The sequence below is a fragment of the Toxorhynchites rutilus genome, chromosome 1 (assembly GCF_029784135.1).
Source record: "Toxorhynchites rutilus septentrionalis strain SRP chromosome 1, ASM2978413v1, whole genome shotgun sequence".
NCBI classification, from domain to species: domain Eukaryota; kingdom Metazoa; phylum Arthropoda; class Insecta; order Diptera; family Culicidae; genus Toxorhynchites; species Toxorhynchites rutilus.
The window spans coordinates 41,345,725-41,370,066 of NC_073744.1; the positions used below are offsets into that span (position 1 = coordinate 41,345,725).

Below are 24,342 nucleotides of genomic sequence, written 5' to 3' on the forward strand. Positions count from 1 at the left end.
GTTGAAAAGCACACCTTATGTCATCTTCGATATCCACTCTGTTACGGTGTTTTATTCCCATCAGCAGCATTGTAGGAAATCCAGATTCACATAAATATTACAAAAGAAAACAACAACACTCGTAACGCTTATTCCCATATCAGGTTGACAAACCGATCTATGAGTTTGTTCTGAAGTTGATCCGAAACTTCCGTCACTGCCATGGTTTGAAATCCCATGTCCAGATATTGTTCTTTGATATAAGGAAAATATGTTTCACGTTTAACAGGTTGTAAAAAGTCTTGATAAATGCTGTATAATTTCACATTTCATGGTCTTCTGTACTGTTTCGTCGTCTGTTTCATCAACATTTTTTCATTATCAGATTTGCAAACGTTTGCTGAGGATCGCAAATTTTAGCGTATCTAATAAAGCTTTTGTGGAAAGTTTTGTTAATAATTTCCATCTTCAAAGCGAAGTAAATGTGCAATATTCCCTTGCATAATTCCCCCCTTATAATAACCGAATTCCACACTAGGGGGGAATTCCCCACCGGTTGAAAATCACTGTTCTAATAGGTTCCTCATTGCTCTATTGAATAAACATTGGCAGATGCTAGGCAGATACATTTTAACGAATTTAGACCAATTTAAGTTCGAATAACGTTGGAAAGTATTAAAAAAACTTGCCAGAACTGGCAAAAATTAACGGACAAAATTGAACCTTTTTTTTCTCAATTAAACCTTTCCTTACCAAATGTCAAACAAATTCAGTTGTTGCTTCCAAACGTCAGGTTAGAGAAAAAGAGAGTCATTATTTTTGCGTGAAATTCAGATTACCTCCTCACCTCCTCACACATTGCAAAACATCATGAATAAGAAGGAATCGGGATCAAGAGAAGATTGCGAAAACCTAGATTTCTACAGATTTACGCCAATAAGAACCAAGACTTCTACGGGGGTGAAATTATGAAGCTACCTTTGAAATGGCAACAAATTATACATCATACATCAAACCGATTATATTCGACACAAATCGGACAGTCCGAAACATCTTAAATAAAGTTTGAAGTTTCACGAATCAGAGAATCACAAAATCCGAAAATCTGAAATTCTAAAATTCGTTCATTGGTCTAGTTCTTCGATGAACCTTGCATGAACATTCTGTTGAAACAAGCAGTAACCTTTGCCGATTAACTTGGCATACCCTTTCTTCATAGTGACCATATCAATTATGTTCCCCGTGCTTTTTGGAATAAAAATTATCAATGAGAAAATACGTATGTATTAGCAGCCATATTCGACATTGACGGCCCAACTACAAAGAGGTGTGAATTGCATCTCTCCTCTCCACTCACTCGCAGAACCACTAAACGACCATCAGCTGTGTGGCAAACGCAAACGCAAACCAACAATTCCATCGACCATCAACCTCCGGGTCTTCCACTGGCCACGAAGACCCGCCGTAGTATAGTTGTCGTTATTTCCAGAGACCTACTAACCGCGATATTGAAAGTAAAAGTATGTCTTTTTTACTCACTTACTCCCATTCAGTTCAGGGCGATTGCCTTTCATATTTTCCTGACGAACAAAACGGACGATCGCTTTCGGCTAGGTGGACTGGGCACCGTCAACTTCGGCAACCAAAGTTTGTGCTATGGTTGGGCAAAGCAACCTTACACGCGAGCAGAAGCTGTTGGTGTGTGCAAGTTAGATCTGAGCGGATCTCTTTGGGGCGGTTCGCGGTGGTATTGGTGGTTGTTTTGATGGAGTCACAATTGCAGGCTAGCTTTGCAGTGCAGTGGTGGTCGAAATTCATTCAATCATAGGATTTTCAAGTGTATTGCCGGTTTGGGGCAAACAATTCTTCAACTGAGACTTGAGCAAAAGCAGCTCTCGTGCTGGTTGTGTGTGAAATATATTCATTTATTTTTTGGAAAACCTTACCCCGACCGATCAACAACAGCAACGACGACAACGTTGACGGCTACAACGACAAATGACCTTGGCTGTTATATAATTTCTTAACACCGCTGGTGCTACCTTCGCATGCTTATGCTATCGCTCTGTACGCTAAGCGCTGCTGAGCTTTCGACTTTTCGTGGGCTCGAGCGCAGCATATAAACAAGGTGCAAAGACAATTGCGCCGTTGATGCTTCGTGGCGTGCTAAAAGTTGTTGGGTGAGATTCCGTCCCCTCCCGCCATCCACAAGCGATCACTTCAACATGGGAGGCGGTGGCACGGTGGTTACCCAAGATAATGTTTTGATCCCCGTCGGATGATGGATCAGCTGTTTGTTGATTCGCTGGTACCCACAATACAAAACATGTGGCATCCGTTCTTGCAAACACCAATTATGCCAACGAGTTGTTGTTCAGCCGAGTGACGGCACCATAAATCAGCAACGAGTTGCATCCAAACACTTCCGTGGCGTCGCAGCGCTCGTTTGGAAATTGCGCACCGCTAAAACAACTTTGATTGCTCAATTTTATAATGACCCGTTCGATGAATTTCGTAACTCAATTTCGCTCTCTCGCTCACCCACACAGTATCAATGATCGGTTGAGTAGCAAACAAGAACGAAACAAGGGAAGGAAGGCGAACGAATCACTTCCGGTTACAATATTTGCATTAAATGATTGCTCACTGATTTAGCGTGCTATCGATGTTATCATAGTGCGAGGAAAGAGTGATGGAAAATCAACAACGAACTATGAGAAAGATGATCAGCACGCGTTTGACTTACCTTAAAGTAGTGGTGCTAAAAATAGCTGTTGGTATCCTAAAAAAGGGTACCAACACAATGCCACGGTGTTGATGCTTGTCTTCGAGACCTGCAAAGAGAGAGAGAGATAATGTTTGCGACATTATAAGACAAAAGTTTGAAAATATAATTTTTGGTGGTAGATTTTTTTTCAAAGATGTATGTAGAGAATGTTAGAATTTTTCAGATGGCTAATGGGTGCGTCAAAATTTAGGTTTCCTAATATTTCTTCTGAGTCCACTCAGTCCTCCGTGATAAAATATCATTAATAAATAGAATCATGACAGAGTTCCGACGTTCTTTTAAGTTGTTCATATTGATTAGCATGCAACGTGCCTCATATAGAGGGAGATGATATGAAAACCAGCCTAGTTTACGAAGTACAAATAATAGAAATTGTTTTTTGTACAGATTCAATTCTGGCTTCGTGTGAAATCATGTAGAGAGACCGTACAATACTACAATACACGAGAATCGATCTGATGCGTGTAACGATCAATGTTTTTATTTTGTACGGTTCCAGGAAATAGTAGCTCAAGCGTTCAATTGAACTCAACACATTATTTGCTCTATTTGATTTAATTATTTGTAATACTACTACATCGCATTGAGAAATTAGATCTTCTTCACAATTTTTCGCAAAAAAACCGATCCGTGGCTGCACTTCTCCAGCTTCCGACCGCACCGATTCTTGCTAAGTCCTGCTCCACCTGGTCCAACCACCTCGCTCGCTGGGCTCCTCTCCTTCTTGTACCTACCGGATTCGATGCGAATACCATGTTTGCAGGGCTACAGTCTAGCAATCTTGCAACATGTCCAGCCCATCGCACTCGTCCAGCCTTGGCGAAAGAGGATCTGAGACAGAATTTTGTAGGCACCATTCAGGATTGTGATGGCACGATAGTTCCCAAAATCCAGCTTGTCACCTTTTCATAGATGGGGCAGATTACTCCGTGCTTCCACTCCTCCGGTAGCTGTTTTGTGTCCCACATTCTGATTATCAACCGGTGCATACACTCTACATGTTTTCCCGGACCTCCTTTGGAGAGCTCCGTTACGAGGTCATCCGTACCAGTTGCTTTCGGTTTTTTAGCTGATTAATGGCCTCCTTAACATGGGTAAAGTCGGGGGCGGTACGTCGTCATTGTCGCTGCACTGGTGTAGGTGTTCCAGCATTCATCGCAGCTTTCAAGGTGTTCCAGCATTCAAGCAGCATCCAGTTCATCTACCTCCGACAACGCAGCTTCAAGACGTAGGTTGTACCGATGTGAACGCTGGTGTCTTATGTTATTGACGACTGACAGTTTAGAAAGCGGTGTCACCATCACCAGTGGTCTGAATCTGAATGTTAGCGCCACGATAAGTTCTGACGTCGATGATATCCGAGAAGTGCCGACCGTCGATCAAAACGTGATCAATTTGTGTTTCTGTTTCCTGAGGTTATCTCGAGGTGGTACGGTATTGGAGGCTGTGCTGGAAGAAGGTGCTACGTATAGCCATGTTCTTAGAGACAGCGAAGTCGATAAGTCTCAGGCCGTTTTCGTTGGTTCGCGGATGGGCACCGAACGGCACCGAATTACCGGTCTGAACTTTTCCTCTTGGCCGACCTGAGCGTTCAAATAATCGATGACGATTTTGATGTCGTGTTTTGGGTAGCGATCGTATTCACGCTCTAGCTGCGCGTAGAATTCTTTTTAATCGTCATCGGTGCTAGCTAGATAGGGACTGTGGACATTGATGGTGCTCCTCCATCACGTTGAAAGGTGTACCCAGCTCGTGTGTGATGCCGCAGCTCTGGTAGATGGAGTACCCACCTTGGAACGATCGCACCATCGAACCTTTCCAGCGCACCTCCTGCAGCGCTACGATGTTGAAATTGTGAGCTCTCAATATTTCCGAAAGAATTCGGGTACTGGCAAGAAAATTGAGAGACTTGCCGAGTTTCCGAACTCTAGTCCGTGTTCTCTGCTTGGGTATGGTCCGATTGTCCTGCACCAACCCCTTGTCTCGCCGGAGGACCGACGTGCACAGCTCTTTTTAGAGTCCCCGCTGGTACGAAGACAGTGATCGGTCACCCCTGACATGGGGAACGGACGCTGTTTTGAGCCGCACCTCCATGGTGAACAGACGCTCGGATAGGCCTTCCTGTCAGCATACCAACAGATCCCACCGGGGTTGGTTATCCGAGCTTCGCTATGGTTACTCGTACTCTAGTCGGCACCACGGGGAGGTAGTGATAGGAGTTACTGGACAGAAAGCTAAGGACCACGAATGGGGTATATTTATTCTTGCAGATACGCTTAGTCCAGTCGGTTACCAACTAATTTGCTTTACGGATGATTGTATTATAATGATCAACGAAGGCTAGTTTCGAATCTAAGACCACATCTAAGTCTCTTACTCGTTGACATCTATGGATTGATTTCCCAACTTAATACAATTGTTCAATGATGTTCTACCTCTTGTAAAAGATATCAAGGTACATTTTCTAAAGTTCAGCTGTAATAAACTCTTGGTGCGCCAAGTATAAAAGATGTTAACTTCATTTTTGAAACAAAAGTGGTCCCAAATGAGAGCCGTGGTAAAATCCAAGTATTGGTTTAGAAATTTTCCCATTAAATCTAATGCAAACAAGAGATGGGCAAATCAGTTGTTTTGATTACGAGCCGATCCGAATCCGCTCACTATGATGAAGCGATTCGAATGCACAGCTCATGCGGATGGCACATCCCTAGTTTGCATACGGTCAGTCAAATATGATTCGGGTCATTTTAATAGCATGACTTCTATCCCTATTTTTTGAAATTTAAAGAGAAATAATGGTATATCAACTCGATCGAAAACTTTACTTAAGTCAGTGTAGAGACATTACATTCAAAGTGAAAGAGACAAATTTCAGCAAATTTGTTGCTGTTGAGCGTCCTTTGAAAAACCCGTGTTGCTTATTCGTAATTCGTGTTTTTATTTGTTGGAAAAGTTTTAGGCTTATAGGCTTATTATGGTCTCAAAGAGTTTTGAAATGCAGGAAATAATTGCTACTCTAAGATAATTTCTTAAATCGGATCTATTACCAGATTTGAAGATTGGTACTGGAAAAGAAATTTTGCCAAATTTTTTGGAACCTTTCCGATTTCAATGCCTCATTGAAAAGCCATAAAAGCGGATGAGTTAATTCAGTTGCCCGGTGGAATTTCGCCAGGACATGGTCCTTTCGAGACGCCAAGCTTATTCAGCGCAGTGTTCTAGTCGAGAAATTAAAATTAAAGAATTGATAGAAAAAAATGGTGTGAGTGTTGGTGCATAAAGTGTGTTTTCGAAAAAAAAAATTCGAGGCCAAATGTCTTAAAATTGCATGACACGTCGAGCTTTACTTTCACCTCGGAAACATTTTTTTTGCCAAAAATCGACACTCTGGGACTTTATTTTTCAGAATACTTAGGCAAAACGTATCAATCGGACTTCATTTACTAGTGTCAAAGATTTTAAAATCTAAGTTTTTGAAACCCGAAAAACCATCGGAAATCAGAGTTTTCAAAAAAACTTGTTGATGTCTTCTTCTTCTTCTTAAATGGCACTAACGTTCCTAGGGGAACTTCGCCGTCTCAACGTAGTATTTCTTGCGTCATTTTTATTAGTACTTAGTTGAGATTTCTATGCCAAATAACACGCCTTGACCACAGTGCAAGTCGAAGGAAGTTTCTTTGACGAAAAATGTCCCCGACCAGAACGGGAATCGAACCCGAACCCCCGGCATGTTAGGTGTGACGCTAACCACTAGGCCACGGGAGCACTAACTTGTTGATGTCAAATGTGTAAGTGTCATTTGGCATCAAACATATTTTTCGAAAACACTATTTTCATGTATCAACATTCAAAACAATTTTTTTGGCGCCAAATGTCCTGGTATCTGAAGAAAAATTTCTCAGAATTTTTTTTCTTGCACTCGGGTCGTTTTTTCGTTTTAGGACATTTTGCACCAAATTTTTTTTTAAACCCCGATTTCCCTTACTCCCCACTTTTCGATTTTCTAAAAATTCAAACCTACACCACGTCATAGCTTCAGTACAGGTATGAGTTATGGCATTGTCTTGCTGAAAAATAACCAGTGATTTACAGAAGACGTTGCTCTTCGTCGGCAGCAAACCGACGCAAACCGGCTTCAAGAACTTTATTGTAGTCAGATCTATTCATTTTGTGTGAGACAAATTGGGGTTCTAGTTTTCCAGAGTCACAAAGAGACTGTCATATTCCCCGAACTATGACAGGTTCTCCTCTATAATTCTATCAGATGAAAAATCGTGATTCCTCGCCAATAGTCCTTGAATCCATCCGGTTCCTCCAAATTAAACTTCTTCCCGTTTGAGAAAACCACCTGTGAGAATTTCAGTAGTATGTTCTGTTAAGTTCTGCTATTTGAATTATTTGATTGTATTTGTGTCACAATTTATCGATTGTCATCATTCATTTAGGGTGGCTTTACTTGAAACGCGTGAAAAACGAATAACTGAGGATGGTCATAAATATCATTATGAAAGGTACTGTATATATCTTAAAAAAGTCCTTTTATTGTGAACTAGCTGACCCGGGAAACTTCGTCCCGCCCAAAATTTGTGTTTTGTTATCAATACCTTCAACATCCACGTTTTTTTACTATGAACAAGTTCATGGGTCCAATCGCAGAACTGTTCATTGATTGATCTTCCAATCGACCCCGTTGAATTTAACTTTTACTATAAAATTCCTAGTTTTTTTAACAAAACTCATCATTATAATATCAGATTACTTTCAGACACAACTCTCGTTCAAGATTTTTCAACCACTTGCAAATAACATGTTTCTCCGTTACATGGAATAAATGTTTTATACAGAAAATATGATAGAATAAAGACAACCCTAAATGGTTAAATTCCTTCCTCGAGTTCTGCTCTTATCAACACATCCGGCGATCCTTTTTTTTGTATAGATAGAAGAAGATATAAGAGTGCGTTTCATCACATTAAAATCCATTTCCAGTTTCGAACAAAGATGAATTTCGCTAGCGCAAACATCAAATGGACTAACAGCCCTTGTCACTATGTAATTGTGAAACATATGGGAATTTAATTTTCCGAATTTTACCTTTTTCCTTCAGATTTTTCCGAAAATTTTCAATTGTCATGTTTGGTTGAAATATTAGCACTATTTTTATGGAACTCCCTCTCCATTCCAGAAGAGAGAGGGGTGTCATACTATTATAGAAACATTTATTGCACCCTAAAACCTCCATATGCCAAATTTGGTTTCGTTTGCTTGATTAATTCTCGAGTAATGTAGAAATTTGTGTTTCATTTGTATGGCAGCCCCCCTTTAGAGAGGGGAGGGGTCTCAAACTATCACGAAAACCTTCCCCGGCCCCAAAATTTTTATGTTGATCGGTTCAGTAGTTTCAGAGTCCATAAGAATCAGACAGACAGACAGACAGAAATCCATTTTTATAGGTATAGATTTTTTCAACCCCTTTAGTCTACCTTTGGCAGCGCATTGAAACCATAACAATGTGTACGTTTGACGCGAAAATGCAGAACCACTCTCGTCAGATGGCATGAAAATCGAAGCGAAAAAATTGCATCGCTGTGTGCGATGTCTTCCATTCTCGACATCACGACATCCGACATCCTAAATCCGTCCAACAACTGGCGGATCAATTAAATGCTCCTCGAGAGGATCGGAAAATGGGTTCCAAATGAGCTGAACTGCGAGTAATAACACTCGATAGAACCCTTAGTTTACTAGGCTATTTTGGAATCAACGATTATGAAATCATCATTAACCTGAGCTCTCAACGTAGTTGTTTCAGGTGCTGAACGCATTCTACAGCAACTAACGCGTTTCGAAGTCACTTCGCAGTGGCGTTCTAAATGTATGTTTATCATTATTATCCCGTATTTACGCCAATCTCTTAGATCTCCTCAAAACAGCACCATTTAAGTTCGGAACATGAGATTATCGTTGAACATTTCATTCGTTCATTAGAGTCCTAAAAGCTTTCAATTATAATAGTTTAGATAGTGGAAGATGTTTCATAACAACGATCTTACCTAACATCGATTAGCAGGCTTTTGAACGATTTATTTGTTTATAATAAGGAAGCTTCAGATATGATCGGATAATAATCTGAAAAATAATGAGCGGCATCGATATAGAACAATGAAATCGGTGGAAACAGAGCACGAGATTACATCACACGGAGCGATCTGTGCGATTATTCCTACGCACATAATCGAAGAATTAGGATAATCGCGACGGGGATCTCCACTGCATGATGCAATTAGTATCCGACCGGCTGAATGCTGCAGCAGGAACAAAACGGAATCCAACTCGCGCTTTGGTTTTCTCATTGTCCACAATTCGTCGGCATATGTGACCTCCTTATGCGCGCGCAAGGGTCACTAATTGATATCGCACTTGAAAAGCCGGAAAAAACTGAGCCATTACATACCCCGGCGGAATCGAAGGTCTTGGCTACTTGGTACCTACTCGAAACAGCTTAGTCACTAGTGCGATTCCGGCTTGGTGTGAAAAGGAAGCCACAAGAGCCCGAAGTCACGCTCAAATACCATCGTCATGGTGTTATGACTTTCTATAAATTAAATTGCCGCTAGAATAATATTGAGGAAAACCCCATCCAACGGTCCGTGTCCCAATCGGTTAACACATATTGCAGCCTAACCTAACCTCGACCAGCACAAACACTTTCACTTCTGCCCAATGCCAATGCCAGCCGCCTCTAGGACACGATGGTAATCTTCATCGGACCGACACTTACGTTTTGCGGTGAGATTAAGTGCACTTCTTGAGGGCGAAAACTCTACAGTTTTTACCCTTTTACCTCACCCTACAGATGCACGATAGAGTAAGGGGCCCAGATGTGTCAACCTTTCGTACGAGTGGCAACGCCTCCCGTGGCAGCCACCAGTAGCAAATTGTTATAAATCACCCCTCATTAGCGATAAACGCTTCTCCATTGTGGGCAACTTTTACTGCCTTAGAACCCCCCCCCCCCCCCCCCCCCCGTTGTCAGTGGCACCTCGTTGCATTGTTGTTGGCATTTGGATGACGTGAGTGCAATCCGAGACAACGGGAGTTAATAGTTGGGAAGATAATAATTGGGTAGCGAGTGACCTTGATCTAGAGAAACAACCTTGTTATATTTTTGTTTGGTGGAATCCGTTATGCTATAAAGTATTGCCTTTGTTAGTCGCTGAACATCTCGCAATCTGTGAGTTGCGATGCACATTTTCCCAGGCAGGCTTGGGCGCTTGAATGCATCTCAATCATCTATGGAGTGACGCACTACAGAGGCATCTCCTCGGTGGAACCGTGCTACGATGCACACAACAGGTTGTAAACGGTTTTTATGGTGGTACCGAGTAGTAGAAACACATGTACGGCGAATAATGCGACTAACTGCACCATAAATTACTACCTCAGGATTCCGGCCTACGGAGTAATAGATTTAAGCAAGTTGCGAGTGTCGTTAGAGTCGTTTGTGTGTTTCAATTCCCGCGTGTTGTTGTATCAGGACAAGATCGACAACGTGTTTCGAGATTCTAACAATGGTCGTAATTCTAGATGTGTCCTTTTACAAGAGAATAAATCAAAATTCATAAAAGCTACAATAAAAAAGATACCCGATAGAAATGATAGAATGTTGAATACATTAAGCAATGACTATACGCTCTATAAACTTGACACCAGTCTTTAATTTGCTTTAGTATTAGTTTGGGGAAAACGAAATTCATTTTTTTCCTGGTAGATGAAGGTAATGATCGCTATCTCCTAGAGCAGAAGTTTACAGATTTTTTTATGGCAGAGCACTTGCATTTTTTTTATTAATAAAACAAATTATATTTGCATTGACATTACCCAACTGAAAACAACTCTATTTCGGCTGCACGTCGCAGTTACACAACGTCTGACCCGGAATAAGCGAGATAAATCACTATATTCGCAGTGAAAGTAAATTAAAGAATGTTTTTTCGAGGTGGGTTTTCAAGTGGGAGCATTTGCTATAACTTCGCGGAGCACAAAATTCCCGCGGAGCACCATTTGAAAACCCCTGTCCCCTGTTTTTTGAGTATCAGAGCAATTTCAGAGTTATGTCCGTTGGAAAGGTGACTATTTGCACTAAACAAATATTTAGTGGTTTTTGAACTGATTTATTCAATTGTGTTTGTGGGTGCTAACAATGAAACATAACAAAGATAAAAATCGGCACATTTACAGTTTTGACATATGACTATGTCTTTGATTTCTATATAGGGGGGGGGGGTGGTTACTCTACGAAAAATGTAACGATTCATTATGAGTTTTCAAACGCATATTACTCAAAATCGTTATTGTGACATATGTTGTGTTATATACCACTAGACAAAGAAAAAATCACAGGAGGGTTGTGTCCGAGACACGACCGCAAAGTTGTCGTAGGATTCCGTTAGGTTATCTGTTGATTTTGGATATGTTTGAAGAATTACATTGTTTAATTCTTTGATAATGATTTGGTGGCCCTGAAAAGGGTAGTTTAGTTTGGTTGTTGGGTATTGTTTGTTCACTATACACCCATACCTCGCTATATGGCCGCTCTTTATGCGGCTTTTCGTTGAACAAGCTTGGAACCGATCCGATAGAGTTTGTATGAATTTGTATTGGAATAACTGATTCGTTATACGGCTTTTTTCTTAGCGGCCCAGGAACGTATCTAGGCCGTAAAGCGAGGTATGGGTTTCAGTGTTTACATGAAGGATGATAAACAGTCGTTGTATGGTGCGTATCAGATAAAAGATACCGAAGTAGAACGAGATGTGATGAAAACCGCTCTCTGTGATCTTAGACGAGATGCCTCCTGTGTTATGTATGGATGAAATGAAGAAAAAAAAACTCACCAATGTAATATATGATAATTGCCAATACCGAACACAATTATCAATTTTTCTCATCAGTAAAAACATGGGGAAACCATATTTGAAATAGAAAAGATAATTTTCTTTTAGAATTTTTACTTTCTGAGTGTTTATTCGACCCAATGCGAATTTTAATTGGATTAACAACACCTAATACTATATGCAGAAATCACATCACGCTTTTATTTATGAAAATTAAATTTTCACATATCAAGTCATTTTAATACAACTATGACCATATACAATTTTACACTTACCCTTGTGCTGAATTTTTCACAATACACGATCGGTCATTAATATGAAATTTCACGAAGCAACCAACAATAAAGCTCCAAATTTAAACTTTATTTGCTAGAATTAATCGTATCGCTCACCTTACTTGCAATGTAAAAATGCCTCCGACTTGCATATATTTGAAATGTCGATTTCCCCCGGGCACCTTGGTTTAGATGTCTCTGTTAGGGAACACTTTTCGGTGGGAACATAAGCTCCCCCTACTTTCATGTATTCGCAATGCCGAATTCCCCCAGACAGCTTGATGTTGATGTCTCTGTTAGGGAATCGCCGCATGTGTCATCAATTTCGACCAATTAGAAGTGGGTATTTCCGTTAGGATAGGGGTTGAGATTTTTCAATTGTTCGATAGTTAGTTTCATGACATATATTATTTTATTCAATATAAAAAAGTTTTATGAAGTGCCGAAATCGATTGACGCAAGAATTTCATCAATCCATCATGAAATGACTGAGCAATAAGCGTTTCAAATTGGACAATTTTCACGATGTAATCGATTTTCGGTTTTCAATTTGTACCCCAATATGTTCCCGAAAGACGTAATCCTACGTCAAAAATAAGTTAACAATTTGACGTTTAAAATGGGTATGTTATTTAGATTCTACTAACCACTCGTTTTCACCCACAACGCAACGAGCAATCTTTTTGCCTACAATTCGGCGTTAGCTCACAATGTAATTAGATACGTATTATGAATTATTCTCAATTTGCCTATAATAGGCATTTATCAGTAGGCAGAATCAATGGAGGGATAATCTAGGAATGATCTTGAAGATGATACTGGATGGTTTCACTCTATTCTCCCCAAAGATTTGCCGAGAGCTTGGCCCAAAAGGTTAAACGTTGACAAAGGTTTTATTAGATTGAAGTTTAGGTTGTTGTGCAATCAATTCACGTTTTATCGTGTACGTCTTGCTACTAACAATTTATGTAATTGTGGTTCAGGATATCATTATATCGAGCATGTTGTTTGGTTTTGTAAAAATGCAATTAGTTAATTCGAAACAGAAGTTCGAAAGGATATTTTTCAGGCCTTCATTTAATGTATCAAAAGAGAAAAAAATACAGATTGAACAACGAAAAAACTCAAATCAAATGCAATTACTACACACAATCATAGTCCTATGTCAAAATACCGTCCGTGCCCCTGGACCCAGATCCATCAACTTTTCCTTGATAAAACCAAAAATGCAGGCTAAACATTTGTTAACAAATTTCGAGTCAATCCAGGGTAAAAACTACACTTTCACTTAGGGTAGAACCGACGCCTGGTTTGTAAAATGCATCCTTATTTTTTTTTGTAGATGCCTCGTGTTTATTTTTGGAAGACAAAACGGATTGATATTCAGCTGCAAACAACCAGAACCAACATTGAGTAGCGCATGTCAACAAAGAAGTAGAAGGACCTGTGCCTATAGGCACGGACGGAAACTTGACGTAGGACTTTTAAGGACAATTGCCGTTGAATTGAGTTTTTGTAACTGTTCAGAAAATCGTAAATTGAACTCATCTAATTTGGTGACCCTAGAAAAACCGTTTGTTGTATGAACTGAACTGAACTGAACTCAACTTTAAATGGGTTGTAAAAGTTGTAGTGGTGGAAAAAATCTTGGTTTTCTTGTATCTTATTAATGATGATAAGTGGGTCTTAATTACACTGCCATATTTCCCAATATATGTCTTATGACCGAGAGAGGCCCCCGGTGAAGATTGCGCGGATTCTGTGGTGAACTGATCCCAACGAGTGCTTATTTATAGGGAAGGGAAAGGGGCATTGATATCGTTAGGGTGAACAGGACTTTTTCTAATTTGCATTTAATATGCATGGAATTTATTTTTATTGTTTTAACTAGCTGACCCGGCGAATTTCGTCCCGCACAAAACTATTTTTTTTATATGAATTCTTTCGAACATTCACGTTTGCTTACCAAGCGAACGTTCATGAGTTCAATCGAAGAACTCTCAGAAAATAAATTATAAAAGATAGTAAGTTGACGTCTTCGACAAAAGTTCATATGTTAATAAGATCTAAAACTATGTTGAACACACAACCGTTTTTTCTCATATTCCGAACAGTTTCAAATTTCGAACACTTCATTTTTAAATATAAATTAACTAAACTTTTATGTTATAAATAATTGAATAATCAAAACCCTGAAATTCTTTGGATAATAGCCTTCATTTTAACATCATTTACAGGTATCGATACAGCCTATAATCTATAATATTGAGCATTTGCATTCGCTCTATCGAAAATCAAATCGTACGGGAAGGGGTTAACATCATTTACAGGTATCCATACCGATATAGCGACCTTGGTTCCGAAACCATGCAAACTATAAAAAACAAATACAATCAATTATTACGAAAGCAAAATCCAAATTTTTTTGCGAGTATTACGTTTTTCCAAAAAAAGACTAGCTAATTGACTTTAATTTGATATATCGATCATATGAATCGGTCGAGAAGTTCAAAAGTTATGATTTTTTTAAGAAATGCATCTTTGCTGTTCGAAATTTGAGACAAAAGTGTTCGAAATATGACGGAAATGGTGTTCGGAATTTGAGACAAACATACATTAAACATATTTTTAGTTTTTCGCCATGAATATTTATTTGTAAATCAATTTTATTGTAGTCAGGTTAAAAAGAAAGCTCTATTGTATCCAAAAATCAATTTAACTTCGCGAAAGAGTACCATTTTGAGTAAGGAGACACTGTTCAATGGCCGTCAAAGCTTAAGTGTTCGGAATTTGAAACAAAACGGTATATTGCTATCTTGACTTTAAAAAATATAAGGTTTTGGTGTAATTGTTTCAAAGTAAACATAAAAAAGTTGTTGTTAGAAAAACGTTTTCCCTGTAAAAGTGCCCATCTTCCAATGTATGGACGGTTTGTTGGAAATTGTAAGAGCTTTTCATATAATTTTTTTTAAGAATTTTAAAAAAATACGTTTTTGAGAAAAATTAATTTTAATTTTTAAAATAATTTTTTTATCAGCCAAATTTTTTTTTTCAAACAAATTTTGGTAGAGTTCTGAGTTCATGAAAAAAAATCTCAAGTAAATTTTTGAAAATAAATCATTGAAAAAAAAATATTTTTTAAAATTCAAATTCATTTTTTTCGAAAACAAGTTTTTTTTTATTTTGAAAAAATAGGTATGAATAGCATACCATACAATTTCCAACAAATCACCCAAGTCATCGGAAGATGAGCACTTTCACAAGGATAAAGTTTTTCGAACAACAAATTTTCGCTACCTTTGCTACGCGACGTTTTGTATTAACCATGTCTTCAAATACTTTTTTGATTCAAATCACATCAGAATCGCAGAATGTTTGGCCAATGGTATTAGTATGTTCTAAAAGTCTTTCGAAGACCGTTTTATGTAGAATTTAAAATATAAAAGTTAGAGCAAATAAGCAGTTTTTTTCATGGTGACCCTAACGCAACTTAGAAAAAATGCGCTATACCGGTTATTTAAGAAATAGAAAAAAAATTTGTTCTACAAAGATGTCTCAAATAACTGGGACTACAACATTGTTAAACTATGTTTTTCTCTATCTATAAAGATAAGAAAGTTATATTTTTTATTTCATCGAAAATTTTGGTCACCCTATTTTTGAAATGACGTTAATGTCAATCCGACGTGTAATTTTTCAATGACATGACGTTCCTAGACCAACTTCGCCGTCTCAACGTTGTATCTCTTGCGTCATTTTTATAAGTATTTAGTTGAGGTTTTTACGCCAAACAGCCCGCCTTCAATTGTATTGAGTGGCAACTTCTAGAATACGCGTAACCACAGTGCAAGTCGGAAGAAATTTCTTTGACGAAAAATCGCCCGACTAGAACGGGAATCGAGTCCGAACCCCCGGCACGATAAAGTGTGACGCTAACCACTCGGCCACGGGAGCACGATATGACGTATAATTTCCAGTATCTTAATTGAGAGGTCCTGAATACACCCAGAGTTTTCAGTTAAGGCGAAAAAAATCTTCAGCATAAACAAGGTTCTATCTTCGAGTCCCGAATTGAAAACACGAGCACGAATGTGTGAAATTATATCGCCGAAAATATACGTTTCTGCTAAAAATTTGCGTCAATACGCATACGAGTGGGATAGTGTCGTTGTATGACGTAGATTTGGAATCCACTGGAACTGTATCATTATAAGTATGACAAAATTCCGTAGATTCTCGAAATACACACACTCTGAATACTGTTCATATGTGAAGAATCATTAAACCGTATTGAAAAGAGCAGAACTTTTGCGAAACTTCTTTCCAAACTGAATTTTCTGATCTCTGACAAATCTAAGGAGGAAAAGAGACATAAACCAGTTCTTCAACCCGGATCTTCTGCCTTTTTATAGCTTAGCGAAAAGAAACTGCACTTTTTGCATTCGAAAGTCCCCATTTCAAAGAAACGAAAAAAAAACATATACTGAGTTTTATATGAATTTTCCCCCTGGTGGAACCTTCTGGATGAAATCCGAAAAAAGGAGGATCCGAAGTCCGAAAAACCAGTTCCTATGCATATATATACATAAACAGTTGAAATCCCACACTCACTCACAATAGTTTCCGTATCATGAATATTCCAGATCATATGAGATCGGTCCAAAGTTCGCAATCGCCATTTTACATGCAAATAGGCCGTGTATCTCTGTTGAGTCTCTAATATATACGAAATATTCGCCATTCGCGTTATCATTTTATACGATTGACGTGATTTCCAGTTTTGACTGTTTTTTTCCTGTTTTTGTTTTGGAGAAAATCCAGAATTTTGCGCAGGTTTTAGAAAGTTCAAGAAACTGGTTGATGATGACTTCAGGTGCGCAACAATAGCCCCTCGAGGATCTTTGAAATTTGCTGGGTGATTTCAAATTTTATCGGGTCATGATGATTTAGTAGCGATGATTCGTGAAGGATGGTGGGGTAATTAGATTTGGTTTTTTATAGCCACATACTTACCTCAAACGCTATTTAGATGATAATTATCCTCAACTGAGGCGTTTATCTGCAAGGTGAGGAGAAGAAAAGATTCAAATCATTAATCAAATAATAAAAAAATCGATTATCAACAGATCATCTTCCTAACTATCGGCACAAATTATTGCCAATGATGCAGCGTTAACCTTCGCACGACAGTGGGTAACATTGCGTGGCATAAGCGTCATAACAATATTTCTCCCAGCATCTTGAGAGCCTCGTGCGCATTTCCATCTTTTTTTTTCTTCTCTCTCTAATTTATTGCAAATAGCTTTGGATCAAGTGTTGCAGTTCTGGCCCACCCTGGGAAACATTTCGAAGGGGAACGACGCCTGTCTTTTACACCACCGATGCAGGTCGTTCAAGTTCGGAATGGTGCCGTGAGGTGGGCCGGTTCCGAGCCACCGATGAATCAGCAGTTTTTGTGCGATTGTCAACTGTTGTTTTTGTGGTTCAAACTGGTTCTCAAAGTGCAATGCAAACTGTCATTACACAAGTCACCTATCACCGGGAATGCAATTAGATCTTGTTTCCTCGCAGGGACCGAGAATCACCTCCTTCCCAGCGATCCAAGTAAGGCTACATCAATTCCCCCCGGGGTAAATTTTATCACAACTTCGACAATGAAACGTTCCATGTTTCGAACTATTGAAACGACCCGATTCAAGTGTTTCAAAGTCACCACCCCAAAACAAAAACTACCGATTTGACCCACTTTACGTGCTTTTTTTTCTCCATTATATTTGAACCAAGCATTGCTGTCAACACATTCGTTGAGTTGCATTTTAACCGGGCAGCGGCGCGGACAACACGTCCCATATGCGTATTGAAACACGCCGGATTGGCCAACGTTGGCCACGTTGGCTGGATTCGATTTGTCGCTTGCTCTTCATCGCTATGCAAACCAAGCAAACACCTAATCGAAGCAATGACACCCGCGCACAACAACGCCGCACTTGCGCTTATCGTTCTGCCGAACGCCATCTGAATTTTGACAAACATAACAAAAAATTACGCTTTTCAAAAGAATCAAGGCACAATTTCGTAACAGATTTTGCCTGTGGCATACGGTGGCAATCACGAGTTTAGTCAACCTGTGATATTGGTTTCATATAATTGTCATCGGACTCCTGATGGCTTTGACAGCTTTCCGCTTTCTGTCATTTCCATTCTCCATGACATGACACGACACGTTGAACGGAAAAATGACTGTTGATTTCTGTTTATGTTCTATTTCAACAGGAACGGGATTAGGAATATTCACTATTGGACTGACAATGTGTGGTAAACCGGGTTACCATAACTGTAAATTAAACTGCTTTTCTACAGATTATTTTGAACCCATGAATCTGTCGTTATCTTTATGATTTCACACAAAATTTATTATTGTTTTGAAATTGCTTCCCAATATTAGTTATGACGAAATGATAACAATATTATTCGTTCGATTTTTTCCTGGTGCATTTTTTTGCCTGAACCAATTATTTAGGAAACTATGTTTACCATAACCACATGGCTTCATAGCAATTTTATATCTTCTTTTCATCCAATTTATTATTATATTGAATACTAGCTGACCCGGCTAACTTCGTCCCACCCAAAATTTATTTTTCGTTATCACATCCACGTATTTTTAAGGACCGTATCGTTATTTATGGGTACGCCTTAGAGTCTCCGTCTGAAAAAGACTATAGCTTGTTTTGACAGCTGTTTATTTTTCTCCTGTTGTTGACACAGTTAGCGTTCAGTTAGCATTGTTAAAAGATCGTTTTTTCCTAAAAGTGCAATCATGAGAGGGCTAACAGAAGAAAAACGAAAATCCATTGTGACCAGATACTGCTCCGAAACAGGAATATCAATGAGAAAATTGGCGAAGGCGGAAGGAGTAAGCGTCCATGCGGTCCAAAACGCTATCAGCGATTTGGTATGTATAATACATTGAAGGATCTACCCGGTCGCGGCAGAAAACCTGGGCCATCCAAGCCAAACTTGGATAAAAAGATTTGCAGGCAATTTGAAAGAAAAAAGGAATTATCGATACGGGATTGCGCAAAAAAGTGTGGAACATCAATCGGTATGGTTCAACGTGCCAAAGAACGTAACTCACTGAAGGCATATAGAAAGCAAAAATGTCCCAAACGCAGCCAAATTCAGGCAAGTTCCGTGAAAACCCGTGCCCGTAAGCTTTACGATGGGATTTTAAGCAAACGCGAACTGTGCATCGTCATGGATGATGAAACCTACGTCAAACTGGACTACAAAACTCTTCCTGGGGCACAGTTTTACACTGTAAAGCAAGGAACAGATGTCCCGAACGCGGAGAAGTCAATTTTTTGCGAAAAATTCGGTAAGAAAGTGCTGGTTTGGCAAGCTGTTTGTCAATGTGGCATGAAATCATCTCCTTTCTTCACTCTCGGGAATATGAATGGTGAAATTTACCGGAAAGAATGTCTCCAAAAGCGTGTGTTACCGCTCATCCGAAAGCACACTGGTCCGACACTATTTTGGCCTGATTTGGCATCATGCCACTATGCACGTTTGACCTTGGATTGGTATCGCGAGAATAATGTCGATTTTGTGGAAAAGGAGATGAATCCTCCAAATTGTCCGCAAATAAGACCTATTGAAAAATTTTGGGCTTTGATGAAGGGACGACTGCGGAAGAAGGACAAGGCAGCCGATGACCTTGAGCAGTTCAAAAAGGATTGGATAAATGTGAGCAAACAAGTCGATGAGACGGTTGTCCAGAACCTAATGAGGGACATCAAGAAGCAGGTGCGATCATTGGCGCGAAAATCAGAATCTTGATTATTTTTTACTGTTACTCCTTTCTTTCATTCATAAGATACAATATTTTGATATCAGAACTGAAAAATAAATGCAATATTTGAAATAAAGCTGTGTTTTGAGCGTACCCATAATTAACGATACGGTCCTTACTTAGCGCTCGTTTATGGGTCCAATTGCAAAACAGTTCATTGATTGATCTTCTAATCTAACCTTTAACATTTTTTTTCTTACTATAAAATTTCATATTAGATTATTTTCAGACACAATTATCGTGCAATATTTTTCATCCACTTGCAAATAACATGTTTCTCCGTTACATGGAATGAATGTTCGATACAGAAAATATGATAGAATGAAGACAGCCCTAAATCGGACAATTTCTTTCTCGAGTTTAGCTGATATCAACACATTCGGCGATCCATTTCTATTTATATAGAAACATTCCTCGTACCCAAAAACATTCACATCCCAAATTTGGCTCCATTTGTTTTATTAGTTCTCGAGTTATGCAGAAATTTGTGTTTCATTTGTATGGCAGCCTTCCCTTAGAGAGAGGGGAAGAGTGTTGAACCACTATAGAAACGTTTATCGATCCCTAAAACCTCTATGTGCCAAGTTTGATTCCATTTGCTTGATTAGTTTTCGAGTTATTTAGCGCAATAATAATTATTCATCGCAATCCCCCCCCCTCCTCTTCCCTGTAGAGAGGGGGAAGAGTACCAAACCACCATAGAAACGTTTATTGGCCCCAAAAACCTACACATGCCAAATTTGGTTCCAATTGCTTGATTAATTCTCGAGTAATGCAGAAATTTGTGTTTCATTTGTTCTTCGTTTTTTTTTTGCTAGATATCATTTTTTAAACTCGTCTAGTAGTGTTGTGCCACAGATGTAAGCAATTTAGAATCCTTTAAAATTCTAACTTTGATAAATTTATGTTTATCTTTGCGACTCCATTAAACTCAAACTTTGCAAGCTTTAATACACAACAAAACAACAAAATTGACAGATAAAATGACACTGAAACAAAAAAAAAACACTCCTAAATTGTCATGTAGTATCTTTTAAAATGCGCTTAACACTTTAGTTTCATCAAAAACATTTTTTTGTTTTTCAAAAACGGGCATTTTTGCGTATTGAATTTCATACGCTGGGCACTAATGGGTTAAGCTAGATATGTTCATATTATCTTGATTTCTAAGTGATAACACATGAAACTACTGAAAACTCCTCAGAAACACTCTATAGTAGCAATTAAGCGTCATTTCCTGTTATATTTATTATATTAGACCACTTGTACTGTTCAAGAAAACATATTTTTCCAATTCTGCTTTGATCCTCGCTGGATGCTGCCCAGCAAACATTAAATCGTATAATTTTGCACGTGCCAAGTCTTACAAGAAATCCGAATAAATCATAATCGTATATAATATCAATCAAAGTATGTATCGTGTATATTGGAAATCGCATAAAATGTAAAAACAACAATTTCATGATGTACATTGTCGTAAAATATATTTAATCCGCATCATATGCGTATATTACGCTGACGCAGTTTGTGGGTCGTATAATCGTATAATTTAAATCGATTCAGTACTGTAGTAAATCGTGTTGCATGCTGAAGAAAATCATTAAACAGTAAATCATATTAGATCCTAATAAAGAACATATTACATCGTATTGAAATGTCAATGAAAAGCTGATGCACTCGAAAGTTTTAACCGCTGTTGAATTAAATTTCAGATAGCCGCGCGAGATAGCTGGTGGATGATAATCCAGACGACCGGAGTTCGAACCCACATCGGAGCAGTTTTCACCAAACATCAATCTGTGTCATTTTAAACATTCATATTCCACTCCCAACACAAGTCAATCAAACAATTATTATTTCTACAAACATAAATACTCATATATAAAAATGGCGATTCTTGAGGCTATAATAAACATTTCACGAAAATATTTTGCGCCATTTGTATTTTTTCATGTCTGTAATAAATCGTATATGAGTATGGCAAAATTCGTATTTGGTGCATTGACAATTCATGAATATATTCATATTAGATCGCAATTCAATTTCAACATAATCGCTATTATAGCCGGTCAAAGTTGCATATTCATCCAAACAAATTCGGTAAGCATTTGCCATGTATGTATATGGCCTCCACTTTTGCATGCATATGCCAGTTAGGCGCATTATATGCCAATCAAATTTTAGGGCATATGATGTTATATATACGCTTGTTATGCGATTTAATGTTTGCTGGGTGGACAGTTAGTTTCTAAGGCGTGGTTCACAAATTACGTAACGCTAGAAATCCGGACACCTCAACCTCAACCTCCCTCTCCCTAATTCTCGCGCAACGTAATTTTAGCACGACGCCCAAACTCAGCAACACTCGTTCTTGAGACCAACCGATAATGTAAATAAAGCCAATGACATAATCAGGGATGCCAAATGTGGGTAAATTGAAAATCATTTTCTCAGAAGTTTTTCGTTTTGCAAGAATTTTCATTTAATATGTATGAAGAGAAAAAATGAGTATAGTCGCATATTCTAAATTATAAAAGAGTAAAAATGAGTATGGCCACATACACTCTGTCCAACTTCTATAAGACCAGGTGATGATCTGGCTGCTTTGTTCCATTGTAAACAAACAATGGTTCAACTTATATTCTAGTGTATTGATATTGGTCACTTTCATACACTGCATGATTTTCATATGTGGTCTAGCTGACCCGGCAAACTTCGTCCCGCCCAAAATTTGTTTTTTGTCATCGATACATTCAAACATTCACGTTTTCATACTATGAGCAAGGGGTCCAATCGCAGAACTGTACATTGATTGATCTTCTAATCGACCTCGTTTAATTTTGTATGGCAGCTCCCCCTTAGAGAGGGGGGTGGAGTGTCTAACCACCGTAAAAACATTTATTGCACCCTAAATCCTCCACACGCCAAATTTGGTTTAATTTTTTTGATTAATTCTCGAGTTGTGCAGAATTTTTGTGTTTCATTTGTATGGCAGCTCCACCTGAGAGAGGGGAGAGGAGTACCAACCACCATAGAATCATTTGTTGCACTCTAAAACCTCCACATGCAAAATTTGGTTCCATTTGCTTGATTAATTCTTGAGTAATGCAGAAATTTGAGTTTGATTTGAGTAATGCAGAAATTTGTGTTTCATTTGTATGGCAGCCCTCCCTTAGAGAGAAGAGTGGAGTGTCTAACCAGCATAGAAACATTTATTGCACCCTGATACCGCAATACGCCAATTTGGTTTCATTAGCTTGATTAATTTCCGAGTAATGTAGAAATTTGTATTTTGTTTGTATGGCAGGCCCCCCTTAGAGAGGGGGGAGGGGTCTCAAACTATCACGACAACCTTTCTTGGCCCCAAAAACCCCTACAGGACATTTTTATGTTGATCGGTTCAGTATTTTCCGAGTCCATAAGAATCAGACAGATAGACAGACAGATATATATATATATATATATATATATATATATATATATATATATATATATATATATATATATATATATATATATATATATATATATATATATAGATATGGAAGCGCTGAGCGTAAACCAAAGGTTTTGTGTTTTTTCCGTTGTTACAGTTGTTTGGAACAATAAATCTACAAAATACCAAAGGGAGAAGTGCTCACGGAGAGAAAAGAAAGGCTAATCGATGCATTTCACCAAGAAAATGGTGATATCAGATAAATCGCTCGTCGGATTGGACGATCCCATCAAGTAGTGCTCAATTATTTGACGAATCCTCAAGGATACGGTAAGAAGGAGGGAGCTCCACGTAAATCGAAGATCTCTGACCGGAAAAAGCGGGAAATAGCTAGAACAGCTTCGAATACCTCAAAATCGCTTATGTAAATAGCAATATTTCAATTTAAGTGTTACTCTTGTGACAATTCGTCAAGTTTTGGTAAAAAATCCTCACATAAAAATGGGTTCAAAAGGTTAAAGTTCCTCATCTTACACCATCTCTCATCGGAAGACGTTTTAGTTTTGCCAAAACTCACATGAACCGACAGTGATGTATGGTATGGTGTACATTTTGCTATATAACTAAAAATTCTTCAATGTATAGGTTATTTCACTGACGAAAAACAGTTCAATTAGGATTGTACTGATGGTTTCAACGGGTACAGGCGTGATTTACGGAAGAAGGAACAGTATTTTTCAACCAGGAGTTTTGGTGGAGGCTCGTGCATGGTTTGGGCGGGATTCTGTGCAACCGGAAAGCTCAAGATAGCTTTCAAATTGAAATTACATACATGTTCTGGAATCGTCTCTCTTACCGTTTTTGCGTGGATATCGTCACAAGAAATTGACATATCATATCATATTCATATCAGCAAGGAAACAAAAAAGTTATGCAGCAAAAGTTATGGATTAAGAACCAAAAACTTAATTTTTTGGACTGGCCGGCTCGCTCTCCAGACTTGAATCCTGTTGGAAATATTAGGGGGATCCTTGTACGCAGAATCTACACTGATGGAAAACGGTACACCACGATTGAAGAGTCCAAGGTCGCAATTTCCGAAACATTTTGATACA

At 38.6% G+C, this 24,342-nt stretch overlaps 1 protein-coding gene across 2 annotated transcripts in view; it reads right to left on the reverse strand.

Moving 5' to 3' along the window:
- The window catches only part of LOC129763160 (elongation of very long chain fatty acids protein AAEL008004), a 213,991-nt gene that overhangs the window by 154,655 nt on the left and 34,994 nt on the right, over positions 1-24,342 (reverse strand). For both annotated transcript variants that reach the window (XM_055762074.1, XM_055762033.1), the window contains 2 exons: positions 16,953-16,998; positions 2,726-2,813 (listed from right to left, as the gene is read on the reverse strand). The gene's annotated coding sequence lies outside the window, so the exon portion shown is untranslated. The remainder of the gene's footprint in view (positions 1-2,725; positions 2,814-16,952; positions 16,999-24,342) is intronic.